We start from the raw sequence: 16,696 nt of genomic DNA, 5'->3' as shown, positions 1-16,696 counted from the left end.
GGGTGGGTGGATGGATGGATGGAAGGAAAAGCTGATTCAACTGAGATTTGCCTTGACTAAAGGAGGTTATTCCAAGATTAGAAGGACAAGTTTTATGGATTATGTAAATAGTATTCAGGGAGGGCTTATAATAGTATTAGGGATCTATTTTTTTTTCCAAAAAGAGAAATCTTTTGGACAGATTTTCCTCTGTGATTCCTATCAGCCAGGACTTGAGTAACAGCCTGTTCAGCTGCCATAAGTACAATTTCAAGATGAACCCAGGTTCCCAAGGGGTCATGCTTTCCAAAAAGACTCATTTTAGAGTTCTTTGTTTCCTTAGTTTAGATTCCATGGAATCAGAGAATTAATTACACACATGAACTTTGGGATTTTTAAAGCTATTTTTATTCAAGTTGGAAACACATTTTCCATTATCTCATTCCAGGGTTATTCTCTTTACTAATGGTTAATATTTTTAGATCCAGATTTTAAATAATTTTTCTGTTTAACATTAAGTCCTGATTCTCTCATTCTCATCTTTGTCTAATTCCAAAGTCACCATATTTTTTGGAAGGAAGTTAATTTCTTATGTATAAAAGACACTTTTGTTGTTTGGGAAAAGAACTATGTTGTAACATTACCTCTGGGGTGACTGAGCATTCTGGAATCAAATGGCTGTCTCTCAACCCATTTGTGTGATCCGAACTGAGTCATAAGGAAATACCAGACTACATTCAGCTCACCTTGCTGAACAGGTTGCGTCCATGCTCACTGTAGAAGACAAGAATAGGCCCTACTAATAAATCTCAGGATGCTTTCAATGAAAGTGATCATTGCTTCAAGATAAGAATAAATGTAGGTCTACCAAAATAGGATGCCTCCTGCTTCCTAGAAATTAAGAGCAGACATGGCCTAATTCCTTTGTTTCTGTTTAACTGCATTTAGTTTGCACTTAACCCTTTGAAAACTCAGTATGGAAAATGAAGTAGCACTAACTGAAGTAGTTAATTATGATGCACCTAAACACCATACACAAACACAGACACACACACACAATTAGGCAGTTAAGTCTCATAAACTTGTTTATATGGTACATGGTCAATTCTAAAGGCATGATTTGAAACTTAAAAACATTGCATCTGTAATTTAATTTTGGATCTCTGCCTTTAACCTTGTTGACTTCACAGGTAGGTAACTCAAGGCAGCCTTGGAACCACTATACTCACAGAATGTAATTTCTGAGGTCATAACAATGCTCTCGGGCCCCATTAGTCCTCTGAGTGTGGATGTGCTCTCCCACTTGCTCCCAGGGCATGCCTCAACGGGAGCTGGCAACCTGTGCAGCCTGGCTGGCCACCGTCCATCTGCCTGCAGTTCTCTCTAAGCCTGGGTGGCTGTCCCTCTACTTGGTTAAAGCTGAGCTAACCATATTTATTGGCATTGGCTTTTCATTCTTAAGGATGAACTCCTTGGAATGAGAATCAGGAATCTCAGCTTCTTCTTATGGTGCAGTCAGGATGTGCTGGCTTTATAGACTGCTGAAGGGAATTTCTTCCACTTCACTCAACAAATGTGATCTTTTAAAGTTTTCTTTAAACCCATTGTTTTTTCTAATACTATAATTTAGACCAAAGTGAGAGAGTAGTTCTAAGTTTTTCAACTGAAATGCAAACAAAGTTCTAAGGCCAAAGATGGGATTTTCCATGGTTACTCAAGGTGTTTGTTGATCCCTGCTGCTCAGATTGTAGTCTATAGGCCAGCACAAAAATACACACCTGGATCCCCTGGGAGCTTGCAGAAATGAGGAATCTCAAACTCTGCCTGGGACATACTAAAACCCGTCTTCCCTCCCTCCCCTCCTTCCTTCCCTCCTTCCTTCCTTTTTTCCTTCTTTCCTTTTTTCCTTCTGAAAAATCTCTAGGAGACTCATGCATAGGAAAGTTTGAGAAGCACTGGTTTGGATGTTGTCTTTCACTAAAGCCAATGAAGACTGGTTTATAATGGCATTTAACATTGATAAAAAAAATTAAATCCTGGTGAACTTCTTACTTTTGGGCTTCTAAGAACCCAGCATCTTCTTTTGTCCACCCATCTCTAGTGGCTTTGGGGTGTGACTCAGCTCTCATTTTGTGTCCACCATGAGCATCATCTAAACTTTTGCTGCTAAATTGTGCCTCACGGTGGAGAGTAAGGAGCTTGAGCAGGCTCCTTGCCAATGTCAGACTTCAGGTCTAAACTTCCTAGAGCATGTCAGAATTTTCAGTTGATCTTGGTAACTTCTATACTAACTCTCGAAGAGTTTTAGGCAAAATTTGTACAAACAACTCTGAGTTTTTGTTAAAATTATCATTGTGACTGGAATGGATATTTTTATACATCACCTTGGAAGTGTCTAAAGTACACAGTTATCATAGAACAGCATACTCTAGCTGATCGTGGATTCTGTTGCCACTGATAGAATAAACCTCTCTGTAGTCTCAGCGACCATGCTCTGGGTGGGCCCTCTGGCCTGGAAGACCCAGTTGGGCACCATCACTCTTAGATAATTCTGAATTTGCTTGATGGGTCACCACACATGTAAACAATTTCTTCTGCAACCCAGGGAGAAAATCCATGCTGCCATAGCATTTCAGATAGGCAGGGACACTAAAGTGGGAGGCACGGAATTATGTGTTGCTGCTTAGGTTTCAGGTGGCCTTCTAGTCCCACTGAAGGACACTGCAAGCAACAAGTGACTGCTGATGATACTGCCTGAAGTTGGAATGCCTGTCACCACCTCCTCCACTGTACACACACACACATGCTCTCACACACACGCACACACACATTGCAATTCCCTTACATCCAACAGGACCAGATCTGTGACCTGTGTCCAGTGTTAGCCTCCTCATAAGGGAGAGAAATGTTGAAGACCTAACCCCCACCACCTCAGAATGGACCTTATCTGCAAATAGAGCAACGGCAGATAACGTCCAGCTAACTTTAGATGATGTTAGAATGGAAGGCATGGGCCCCAATCTGACGTGAATTCTTCTAAGAAGAAGAAATTTAGACCCGAGCAGAGACACTGGGAGAAGAGATCCTGGTGATGACAAAGACAGAAATTTGAGTCATTCACCCACAAGCCCAGGAAGGCCTGAGGCTCCTAGAGGATGCACCATGCAGGGAAGGATGCTCCCCTAGAGACTTTAGAGAGGAGCAGGTGCCTGATTTTCTGACTTCCTGAAGTTGGGAGAATAACCTCTGTTGTTTAAGCCACTTGCTTTGTGACACTTTGTTGAGGTAGCCCCAGCAAAATACACTAGCCATTCTCAAACAGCTTCGCACAGTCCGCTGGGTATGTTGTGTTAAAGCACTAATCACATCGGCATCATTCGGAATGCTGTGTTTTTTGATGCTGCTAACTTGGAGTTCTTCTGAGTGCCTCTACTTTGCCATATTAACTGGTGATTCTTAGCAGAGTGTCTGGCACATGGAGATGCTTCATAAATACAGCGTGGGCGAAGGAATGAATGAACAATTGAGAAGGTTCATGCAAAAGGAAAATTTTGTAAATGCTAAATTACCAGTTCAGTCAGGGAAGGGCAGCGGTCATGGCATGCAGGGAGGGTTCTGAACCTCACAGTATAAATGCCCTTATTGTGCTGTAGCCTAACAGGAACTTAAAAAAATGCACCGTATGAATTTTCATTTTCTCCTTCCTTTAGAGAGAACTAAATTTAGATAAAATATTACCATTTGGTGATTAAAGTTCCCTCTTCCCAAATAATGCCAGGAGGAAGACTGCCTCTTAGTTCCAGGGCTGATTTTATCCCTGATCTGGTACCTGTCAATGACCTGATCTCCTTGACCAAATAAAAAGATCTGGTAGGAGCCTCCGGGGGGACGAAACCGGGCAGCTGTCATTATGTTCCTTCTCTTAGAAAAAGAAAACATGTCCTATTTGCAAAACAAACTTTAAGGGGCTATGTAAAAATACAGCCTGAGGTAAATGAGGAGAAATGGATGTTTTTATAACCATCCCTTGAAAGGGGAAATGTCACCTTAATTTAATTGGGGCTTTGCTATTACATTTCTTCTCTATCTGTGACACAGTTAAACTCTATTATCTAAACCACTGACCCAAGATGAGCTACTTTTTATCAAAAAAAAAAAAAGTCTTCCTGACATCATTTTTCCAGTGTCTTTTGTGAATCTTTGGTTTTGAATTAATTACTCAGAGGAAGGGAGAAGGAGTTAGAATTGTCATTGAAAGGTGTGTTAGCTTGTTGCTGTGACCAAAATGCCTGACAAGAGCAACTTAGAGGAGAAAAGATGGACTTTTAGCTCAAAGTTTCAGAGGATTCCATCCCTGCTTGGCCAGCTCCACCACTCGGGACCTGAGGTAGAATGTCATGGTGAAAGGGCATGGTAGGGGAAAGCTGCTTGCCTCATGGCAGGTGGGAGGCAGAAAGTAGGGGGATAAGCTTTTCCAGGGCACACCCCCTGTGAAATACTTCCTCCAGCGAGGTCCCAGCTCCCAGAAGTCCATTCAGCTATCTTGTATTAATCCATTGATCCGATCTTTGATTAAAAGCCCTAACTCTGAACCTCAGGCTATCAACACCAGACTTGGGGGTCTTTCCAGATCCAAACCATAACAGATATGGAGCATGTGTAGTTTGAAAAGCATATTCGGTACAGATACAGATTCGCTCCCAGAAAAATAATTGAAATTTTCATTATACAAATTATGGAAAGTAAAAACTAGCAAGTCCTCACTGATAGGGATACACACAAAAAAGCAACTCCTTAGAAACCCCCAGGAAAAATACCATTCTTCTGAATCTTGAACACTGTGATGTATTATTGAAATGAGGTACATGATTTAAGAAAAACATCATCGTAACCCTATCCTGACTAATCTTCTCTCTTTCTCTGCATATAATTCATACTGGCCATGACACACAAAATTCATCTCTTGGGAAGTCTATTTCCAAACCTGGGAACTGTACCTGTTACCTTGAGTAGATATTCTCTACCACTGAAATTTTACCTGCTTCCTCTGTAGCTACTGCTTACCAGTGTTTTCCAACAAGTAAGTAGAAATGCTTTCTGATTGTGGGGAATAGTTGCTAGGTAAGTGCAAAGTAGCATGTTTGTTAAAGATCATGCCAACATGAAATTCCATGCTGGTAAAAGACAATGTGAAGGGAAGACCTGGTGATTAGTTTTTCAACACAGGTGATGTGTTGTCAGATTTTTGCTTTTGAACTAAACAAATTATCAGATAGTACATAAATCATATGAAGTCAAGGAATATTTTTAAGAGTCTGTGAACATATTCACGTACTTACAGTGGCGGCTCCCTGTCATCTTCATCTTCATCTTCGTCTTCGTATCAGTGTGGACAAGACGGCAGATGAGGCATAGGATGTGCACTGAACAAGCTGAAGCAGTCCTTTCCTCTTCTGGGTAATTCTGAATCTGCAACATGGGAGGGGAAACCGACAACACCAAGGTTGACCAGCCTGCAGGTATGACAGTCACCATGATTCTCCCTGCTGGGTTCCGCTCCCAGTAGCACAGTTGAGAATAGAGAAATGCCTTCAGTGTTCCCCAACACAGAATAAAAGCTCAACAGTATTTGTTGAACAATGAATAGTTGAATATTAAAATGTTAGGCAGCTACCTCTCTATATTAAGAATCCTAACTAATAAAAATAGCAAAGAAACCTCAGGAACTGAACCCTAATAACTAAAATCACAAAGTCAATCAAACAACATCTTTGGGAAGGTACTTTCAGTGAAAAGAGATAGTAAGTTGAATCACTGTCAGAATGAGTTCTCAATTGCAGAATTCATTTCCATGTTCCATGTTGTTGCCATTGTCATTGTCAAGCATGGGAAGATCAGTAATGATATTTAAGAAAAAGAAAAGAAACAAAGAAAAACAGTAGATTTGAAGAACAGAGACTCAAAAGTAAAATTTCCTATAGGACAGCCTAAAATATGTAGAAGAAAAAACATTTAAATAGATTTCACTGTCCCCCCGCCTCAAAAAGCAAAATTAACCTGAAATTGGACTTTTATATTGTATCTCCTATTTCAAAAAATCAACTTATTTCACACTTAAAGACAGGCTACAGCTGAACTTTGCAGTGAGTCATGAAGCCGAGTGTTCACGTGGGCATCCTTCTGCATGGCTCGTAGACAGTGTCTTAGCACAATAATGCTCTTCTCGTCCTTCAGCGTCCCCGGTGCCCCCTGAGTAGAGGCAATTTTGAAAACAGAAAATGAGGTCAGAGGAATAAGCGCCTTCTAGTATGCCTCAGAAAGGGTCTGTATTATTTATCCCTTAGCCTACATTTTTGTCATACTTAAAATTGACTGATTTCTTTCCACATTAGCAACACGATGGTACGGAAAAGAAGAAAGCTTTATCTTTTAAGTTGGCGTAGAGTTTAGTCTTAAAAAGAAAAAAGGGATCCAGAAGTTTAAAAAGACCAGCTTCAAAACTCATCAAACCCAATTAATCCCCAAATTAACTTCCATTTCCCCTGCGGCTCTTCAGAATTGTCACGAAATGAAGAAACAGATATTACGTAAACAGGAGAAACTGGAAACATTACGTACATATCCGCTGTCCTGATGCCACCCGGCGTCTAGGTTCCGGCCTTCTTGCAGGGTCACGCAGACTGTGCCCAGAGTCGCTCTTCACGTGACATCCCTGTGAACAGGCATTTCAGGGACCGGTAGCTTCCTGTCATAAATGTATCCAGGTCAGATTGCGGGATGCCCCATAACCTGGATTTGCTCGAATACCTTGTTCTTATTGTTCTTGCTAGACTCAGCTTGGCCAAAAGAAATAGAAGCCTAATTATCTCAAGTTATTTCGTCTTCTTTCATTCATATCCCAACAGCTGATTAAAAACAGAATAATGCAGAAGCGTGTCTGATACTTTGCTGAGCATTTGGGGACACCATGATGAAAAAGAAGAAAAGAACGATGTTTTTGTTTCTACCTATCAATGTTTGGGCTCTTTCTCAATTGTCTGCAACCAGAGGTAAATTACCTTGGAAATGACTTCAAACCAAGATTTCTGCTTTCTCATAGTTTTCTGAGAAAATTCAACCTGGCCAAAGCCAAATGCCTTACGGTCTTCTGAAAGTTTTCTGTATCCCTAAATGGTATCACAAATTCAAAATGATCATGTCATTGTTTTATTACATTTAAAATTATTGTCCTTATAGGGTTTACAATTGTATTTATGAGAAGGTCAAGTTAGGAAACACACACTACTCTGGCTACCTGCCAGTTGGAATCCCAAATATTGGGGTCACTTTTTTCAAACTCAGTCTAATGTGCATGCTTAGAAGGAGCACTCCCATTTCACTAGCTGCTGGTGGTGTGGTTTTCTGGAAGATTATCTCCATGCAACACTGCACAGTTGTGTAATGTGGCCCTTCAGCAGGTCTTAGTCTGTTCGTGCTATTATAACAAAATACTTGAGACTTGATGATTCATGAAAAACAGAAAAGTATTTCTTACAGTTATGGAGCCTGGCAGTCCAAGTTCAAGACACCAACAGGTTAAACATCCATTGACAGTATCTTCTCAAGATGACTTTCTCACATGGCAGAGAGCAGAGAATCAAAACTAGCTCCCTGCTGCCATTTTGTAAGGGTAGAGTCTTCATGATGAAATCACTTCCCAAGAGTCTTCACCTCTAAATGCCTGCACACCCAGGATAATTTCAACAGGAAATCAGAGGGGACATTCAGACTGTAATAGCAAGGAACTCACAATGGTGCTTTCAATATCATGACTTTAATCTCAATGAGCTGGCTTCAATTTAGTGCATTCTGCAAAAGAAATCCAATTGGTAATAATAAAGTATCTGGTCATTCCTTACTTACTTTGCAACCACAACCTAACAGCCACTACCTTAATGTGTTGCAAAGTTGAGGCTGAAGTTCTCTTAATTTTAAGTGGTTGTTCTGGTCATGCTGACATTGCACATCCTGACCCTCTTCATTTGGGATACTTTTCTGTGACTAGGATGCCAATTTTCTTACTTACCTGAGTTCATCCTACATCCTAGGTGCTGGAGGAAACTAAGAGTTATATGTAGGTGTGGATGATGATTTTTAAAGCATATGTGAATATGTAAATGATCCTGATAATTGTCACTTCCATTTATCAAATACCAACTATGAACTGGTCTTTATGCTGTGTGCTTCACATGGACTATTTCATTTGAAACTCCTGATAATAGTTATGGGACATAATTATTTCCCAGAGCAAGTAATTTCCCCAGGGTTACACAGTGGAAGTGATGAAATCCAAATGTAGGATTGGCAAATTCCAAGGTTTACATGGACTGTCTCTCCACTCCCAGGCCTTTCTCCAGAGTTCAAGCATGGTCACTTAAATATAACAGGAGTTAATACAGAGCAGTCACTAGGAGTCTGACACTCAGTGTTGATGTTACTACTCATAAGTAAGGTAGGTGCTATCAGTACAGTTGAGGAAACTGAGGCATAGAGTGGGAAGGACATTTTCCAAAGTCACTGAGTTTTTAAGTCATGGAGTTGAAATTTGAAATCAGATAGCTCGGTGCCCAAGGCTTTGGCGACAATCTCTGTTTCATTGGCTTCTCAGCTTATCCAATACCTTTGAAGACAGTTGTGCCAAATCATCAGAGCTAGAAAATTTTTCTTTGAAACTACTTACATTCATGTGTACATATAACTTGCTACACACACACACACACCATGCACACACACATTTTCATATTTCAAACACGTTTCCTCATAGGAACCATTTTTATTCTGAAACTTACCAAACCAAATACATCCTTCTGCTCACAGAATACATCTAGGGTCACCTCCGTCTGCCCCCACCCCACCACGTATACAATTTCCTGTGGACAGCAAACCAAAGAGGATTTAAAGAACCAATATGTTTGCAATTCATTCTTCATCTACCATTTCATCTTAATTGCTCCAGTACAGGGTGAGAGCAAAATGTTCATTTTGGGGGTACCCACCAGCATCATGGACAGTGGAGTAGGTGGAAAATGGGGGTGATTCAAGGCACAGAGTACTCAGATCACTGCCTGATGCTGCCCAAGAGTGCAAACTCTAAATAGTCCTGCTCTTGTTCAGGGCCTCTCCCACCTAGCCCCAGGCATATCCCCATCTCCTCCTGAGGAGGTAAAATGCTAGCAACCTATTCAGGGCAGAGCTCTGATTTGGATGTCAAATAAAATTGATTGATTTTATGATTCTGTAAAGGTCACCTCAAAAGGTGGAATGATTTCTGCTGCAGAAGAGCACCCATAAATCCAAGCTATTTGTGGCAAGTCTTGTCCCACTCAAGGAAGATGGATTCTTGGATCTGTATCTAATCCTAGAAAAATAACCAAATTTTCCATTGGATTTGGCTCAGGAGCTCATACTCTTTAGGCATCAGGAAAATTTGTATATATTTAGACAACATGGTTAAATGTGAATTGGTTGTCACTTGGTCCTAGAGTACAAATGTAAGAATGGAAAAAACAAATGACCACACTATTCCTTTGGCAAAATGAAAGGACGCCTCTCACCCCCATCACAGTTAAGGGCCCCAGAACACAAGGCCTCTGAAGGACTGAGAAGGTGAGGGTGCACTATCCTTCTCCGCCATCTATTCCAAAGCTCCATGAGGGCAGGACATTTTATTCTCTGATACTTCTCATTTTGCTCAAAGGATGCTTACCATAGAGTCGATCCTTAAAAAAAAAATTAACTCAAATGAATAGATGAGTTTCATGAAATCCTAAATTCATCTTAAGTTTCTGGCTATCACCCAGACTCCTTGGGATCTTCAGTAAGGGAAGGGAGTTTTAGGAAATGGGTGAATATGATTGAAAAGTGAAGAAGTAAAGGCTTATATGATGCACGTGTGCGCGCACATGCGTGTGTGTGTGTGAGTGTGCGCACGGGTGCACATGTGTGTATGCAAGCTTTTATAAACATAAGGGAAGGATGGATGCAGGTACAGTGGTGCCCACAAATCTAAAACAAGAAGATCCGCTGCTGAATCATCACCCCAGTTTCCCTGAGACACTCCTCAGTCGAAGGTAAGACACTGGAAAACTCGAAATTACTTCAAAACATGGGAGGGAAACTGAATGAAACTATGGCTAAGTGCCTGGAGCCGTCAGGCATGTGAGACAGGTGACTTTCCTCTCTAATGCAGGGAGCTAACAAAGGCAGACCTTGGGGCTCCCACTGAGCAGGAGACTGAATGGCTTACCTACTGACTGGTAGCAGAGGAGTGAATCCAGCCAGTCTTCTGGCTGCAGTTTCTGCTCTTGAGTCCTTGCAATCCCTGCTCTCTCCAGCTTGGTGCAGGCCCTCATGGTCCCTTGATCGTGTCCCCTGCCTTCTCTTTACTCCTTATAGTCTGAGACAGGTTCTGTTTTCCACACCAGACCCGCCACTGTTCTTCAGTTCCTCTAAGTGCCGAGAGAGGACCCGATGGTCCTGTCTTTGCCCTTTTCCCGTCTCTTTGTTCCCCACAGGCAGCAGGATATTTCTCACCTCCATAGGCTGCTTATTCTACCATCTCTTTTTGGAATGTCTGCCCCTCCCATCTTTGCCTGGCTACTCGAAATCATTCTGCAGCGCTTGTTTGAGAGCTCAATTCTTCCAGGAATCTTGCCTGATTCCCAGGTTAATGTCGGGGCCCTCTTCAGCATTTCCATGAAATTATCTGAATTCCTGTGCTGTGAAATTTGCCACATTATATTCAAATAATCTCTCTGTAATCCACCTGACTAGTCTCTAGTTTCTTTAAAGACAACAGGCTAATTCTACCCTGTTGTGCACCTTCTACATAGTGCCTATAATAAATTACATTTTAAAAGTTGCTTTGCTCTATTCTAAGACAAATACAAAGAAAGGGAGATTTCTTTTAGATAGAGTGAAAAATGTCATCATGAATGGCATCTGCTTCTTTAATGACACGGTGGGTGGCAGGTGGGTGTGAGAGGATGGTTACAAAAAGGAAAATGGCGGAAGGCTTCCAGGAGGGAATGTCACTCCACAGCCACTCCTTGTCAGTGTCCGTACCCAGTTCTTTCCACCTGTCTTCTGGAGCTGACCCTTTTCTGTAAGTTTGTGTACACTTATTATCTTTACTCTGTCTCCTAAACCTATAAGAATAAAGAAATCAAAAATGGCACAGACTTATAAGAAAAACAGGGAAGAAGTCTACAACAGGTGAGAATATCAACCATGTTTGGAAGACAGAGGAAGATCCATAAATGACCTTTGGCTTAGCAGAGGCTATGGCCAAAACCTGTGTATATGCAGAGGAAAACGCTAGCAAGAAGGAAATCATTTAGTGCTGCAGACCCCAATTCAGCCCGAGAGACTGGCAGCCTGAGATGCCCCAGGAGGCAGGCTTGTGGATGGTTGAAGGCAGGGTTGGCTGTAGAAAAGGCAGACCTTTAGACCTTATCTTCACACTTCACAGCAAATGGCCTCCCTTACCTCAGCCTCAGAAGTCTTTTTCCTAGAAGTAAAGCTGGGAATCTCTAGACAGGAACGTTGAGACCGTGGAGAGAGGCAGTCTGTCACTGCTCTGCAACCAAGGCACCCAGGAAAGAGCTCACACTGCCAGGGGCCCCCTCAGTCCCTTCTCCCACTCAGCTCACAGATGGCTGAGCCAGACCTGGGTGCTAGGAAGGAGACGGTAGGATCTGTCTTTATTTCATTTTATTTTAATTTTTGCAGACCTCAGAGTTGAGCCCACATCTTTGTGCATGCTAGGCAAGTGCTCTACCACTGAGCTTCATCTCCAGCCCCAGGGTTCTTCTGTGGAGAAATAACTACCTCGTAGCAGCCATGAAAGCGTGCTTTGGGTTTCCTTCAAGAGGATCTCCTATAGTTCTGCCAAGGCCACCTGTCCCTTGGCTACATGACTGAATGTGTCAGGGGGCTAAGCCCAACACAGGTTCTTCCAACAAGCAACCCTTACTCAGGATCTTCCCAAAAACCTGGCCATGACATTCCCAAAACTTCTCTGCAATGTTGGACTCCTCCTACCTAATTCCTCCCTTCCCTTCTCCTCTCACAGGAGCCAGACTTGCCCTGCAGTCTGAAGGCTGTCCCTGTCTGTTCTGCTGTCGCCTCCATTATTTTTCATAGACATCTCCCCAAAGGATCTCCTACACATCCAGTCCTGAGTTCAGGTCTTCTTCGCAGAGGACCTGAGTTGACACAGTGGTACATAGAGTGATCTGAGAAAATAAGTGCCAAGCGGAGATTGGGGATCAGCTCATTCACCACCTGGCTGACAAAGAGAACTCCATTCTGAGTCCTCAGGGTGGAGCATGGAGCATGGGGAGATGCTGGCATGAGGTGGTGGCCTCATGGCTGAAGATTTCAGCGGTGGTAACCAAAGATTCCAGGGAAAGTAAATACCCTTTGCTAGTACTAGGATTCTAGGTAATCAGCTTAAAAACTGAGAGAACAATGCTCACATCAGTGGTGATTACTCATTTATATGGACACCCGCAGAGGGATGCTGAGACACCAGAGAGGTGAACACACAATCAAAGGCTGAGTGTGAGAGCCAGAGGCCCTTCTCTTGCTGCAGCCAAAGGATGGGCACATCCAAAGAGCAGACCACCAGGGGTGTCTCAATACAGAGCCAAGGAAGGTTTCTTATGCTAAGGTCAGGGTCCTGGTTAGGAAAATCCAGAACCCTGAAACCTGGAATGAGGGTATCAGGATGGATTCCCCTTGAGAATTTTGGCTCTGCGTGCACCCCTGAATACTGAAGCATGCTGAGTGAGCTTCCCCAATCCTAGGGAAAGTACTTCTTCTGCCATGCTGGAAGATGTATGGAGCCTTTTCCTTAGAAGGCAAGTACCTCCCTCTTTCCTATCTGCCAGACAGATGACTCGGGTTAAGTCCCAGCATAATCACGCTGGGGACATTCTAGGCCTGATGAGTGAAGGAAAAGATTACTCACCAAAGAAGCCAAAAGAGCTAGCAGGTATACGTTGGGAGGGGCCAGCCCCTGAGACTAGATTTTCGAGGGTGATTTGATCAAGCATAGCAGAATATAAAAAGAGATAAGTAAGAACATATAAACTCGTGTGCTCTTCCTTAGAATACAGGGTTAAATTTTCTGTCCAGGGCTAAACTCACTCCCAAATATGCTTGGTCTGTCCTGAGTAAAGCGGAAATGCCTGGATTTACCTAGAAAATGGTAGAAGAAGGCACAGAAGGCTGGAGCAGATGCACCACCAGAGGCCTGGACTCCTTTCTGAGGCCTGAGCTCTTCAGGACTCAGAGGATGTAACCTGACCTAGGCCTGCGAAAGTGCACTGACAAGAGAGCAAACAGCACCCTAAAGTCCAACTTGTGCTCATAAAGGAAAAACCAGGGTGGGCTGCAGCCAGAGAGTAGAGCACGGCCGTCAACAATACTAATTGTGAAGTGAAACTGATTTATCTCTACGTTCGAGGCTACCGAGAGGAATATTCAATTCTGTTGGAGAGTTTGTGGAATAATTAATGATCAGCACAGAGAAATCTAATGAAAAAACAAATAAGCTGTACAAGAAAGAAAAAGCAATAATAGGGTACTCTGTGGCTCAACATGAATAATAATTATTATTGAACACAGAGTATTTATTTAAGTAAAAAATTGAGATGCAACCATTTTGCGGAAATAGAGAAAAAAAATATGTGTGTGGGACCAAAGGAAGTCTCCAAACGTGCTTCAGCCTCATCCTTCATGGAAGGGAGTAAATAGAAATGTCTAAAAAAAAACATGACGCAGAAATACGATGGTAGGTATCAAAGTCACTTCAAAGTTTAATGTGGGGCTGGGGTTGTAGCTCAGTGGTATAGCACTTGCCTTGCGTGTGTGAGGAACTGGTTTTGATCCTCAGTGCCCCATTAAATAAATAAATAAATAAAGGTTAAAAAAGAAGTGTAATGTGTTTCTGGGAAGTGGGTCTTGGAAATGGACAACTGAGGCAAGGAATGATATTTATTTTTATCAGTCTTCATTCTGTTCGACATTTGGAAATTTAAAGCATGTATTGCTTTCATAAAAATGAATAATGGCAGACCTAGTTACATGTGCAACAGGTAAGAAAAAGGAGTAGCTCACAAGCTTAGCATGCACCAGAGTCACCCCCGCCCCTTGTGAAACAAAGCACCTCCCTTCGCAGCCTCTTAACCACTCCTCCCTTCGCTTCTCTCCTGCTGTGTTGAGGGCTGTTTAGTGCTTCCCACTAGCCACTTATTTATTCACCTGCCATTGTTACTGACTCTTTGCTGTTAGACCCAGTGAATTCTCCTCCCTTATTTGACAAGGTTAAGGAGACTTCCCCAGCCAGTGGTGTACCTACCACAATTTCTGCTGCTTTCTGTTCCCCTCCTCCCACACCCTCTCACCTCCTCACTCCCCCTCCAAAGGTTCTGCCTTTTCTATTTGGCATATAAGTGTGCTCAGAAAAACACTGTTAGGCTATAGCAAACACATCTCCTCAGTGGCACGGGAGTCTTCCCATTCCAATTTACTAACCCAGGCTCCCCTCTGTGTTCTGGGCTAAGTTTCTCTTCTTCCTGGGATTTAAATTCTAGACATGCCTGATCCTCTAACTGCTCTCATCTAAGAAAAGTTCACCAGGTTCCCTTGAACTATGCCCTGAGTCTCTGGGCCTTTGGCTTGTTTTTTTCTGCCCAGTCCCTTCTCCTGAGAGCACTCCTGGAACTGAGAATCCATTAACTCCTTGTCCTAGGGAAGGAGAGAAACCAAATCAGAACAAAACCGCATGTGCAATGGCCCTGGGGGGAGAAGAAGCACGGACTGTCCAGGTGACAGTCAAAGAAGTCCAGGGAGGCTACAGAAAAGAGAGCTGAGGGGACAGTGACCAAAGAGACACTGGAAAGGGGCCAGGTCAAGGGACAGCTGAGAAAAAGACCATAGTGACTACGATTCTTCAGCTTACAGATTTTTCCCTCAAAAACCAATAGGAAACCTTGGGTTTGTGTGCAGCATGAACTAGTGTGATCAAATTTCCATAACAGATGGAAATCTTTTGAATAAAATGCAGAGAATGTATATGATATGGATGAGATAAAACCAGTTTAGAATGGCACAAGAGAAATGGAGCAGTCGTTGGATTAAGGGGGTGACGGTAGGGATGAGGATATAATTGAAACCAAGAAATTTAGGGATAAAATCAACACAACTTGGTGGTGGCTTGGTTAGGGATGATATGGGAGAGAGGCCGTTGAGGTGACCTTCAGGTTTCTGACTTAAATAATTGAGAAACTGATGGTGCCAGTCACAGATAAAGGGATGCTGAGGGAGAGGTCACAAGCATTTGAGCTTGAGATGTATTTGAGACTGAGTGACAGCTTTCAAGAAGTCAGTGGGATATACCATTCTGGAGCACAGAAAATGGTCTGAGCCTATAGGTAAAAATGATGTGGTCATCAATGTTCATAGCTGCTCAATTCACAATAGCCAGATTGTGGAACCAACCTAGATGTCCTTCAACTGATGAATGGATAAAGAAACTGTGGTATATAAATACAATGGAATATTACTCAGCTATAAAGAATAATAAAATTATGGCACTTGCAGGCAAATGGATGAAATTGGAGAATATCATGCTAAGTGAGATAAGCCAATCTCAAAAATCCAAAAGACGAATGATCTCACTGATAAGCGGATGATGATACATAATGGGGGGTTGGAGGGGGCAAGAATAGAGGAAGGAGGTACAATATAGAGGGAAAAGAGGGGTGGGGGGAGGAAAAATAACAGAATGAATCAAACATCATTACCCTATGTAAATGTATATTACGCAAATGGTATGCTGTTACTCCGTGTACAAACAGAAACAACATGTATCCCATTTGTTTACAATAAAAATAAATTAAAAAAAAATGATGTGGTCATAGGTGCATGAGTTTCCTATCCCTGCTTGTTATCAGAATCCATCTGTGAGCAGCTTAAAGCAAGGCAGATCTGTTACCTTGTAGTTCTAGAGGTTAGAAGTCCAAAATGGGTTTCACCTGCCTAACATTCAGGCATTCCTTCTAGAAACTCTGAGGGAGGATCTGTCCCTGGCCTTGCCCAGCTTCCAGAGCTCACCTGCATTCTGCATGCCTGGGCTCATGGCTCCTTCCTGTCCATCTGGAAAAATGGCAACACAATCTGTTCAATTCTCTCTCTCTCTGTCTCTCTCTCTCGCTCTTTCATAGAGACAATACTTGTAAATATTTACTTTCCCTCCCTCCCTCCCTCTGACCTCTCACCCACCTCTCTTCCTCGCTCTGACCTTTGCTTCCACCATCGCCACCCCCTGTGATACCCTCACCCCCACCTTGGGCCTTTCTCATAAGGATCTCTGTGGTTACACTGGGCCCATCTGGAAAACCCAGGATGATCTCTCATCTCAAGATCCTTCATCGAACCAATCTGCCAAGTTCCTTTTGCCAGGTCAGGTAATATTTTCACAGGTTCCCTGATTAGAATGTGGTCACCTCTGGTGGAACCATTCTTCTGCTGGACACACATAGAGACACAATTTTGTAAATGTTTACTAAAGTGGTGTTTTAAAAAAAGAAATGAGGCATTTTAAATGGCATGTTGTTTTCCTTTAATCTGACCTAATCCAACTCAGAAAGATAGGAAGTATCACAGACAA

This window comes from Sciurus carolinensis, chromosome 5, assembly GCF_902686445.1.
Source record: "Sciurus carolinensis chromosome 5, mSciCar1.2, whole genome shotgun sequence".
In the NCBI taxonomy this organism is placed as follows: domain Eukaryota; kingdom Metazoa; phylum Chordata; class Mammalia; order Rodentia; family Sciuridae; genus Sciurus; species Sciurus carolinensis.
The sequence above is the reverse complement of the archived record's forward strand: the minus strand, read 5'-3'. Positions refer to the sequence as shown.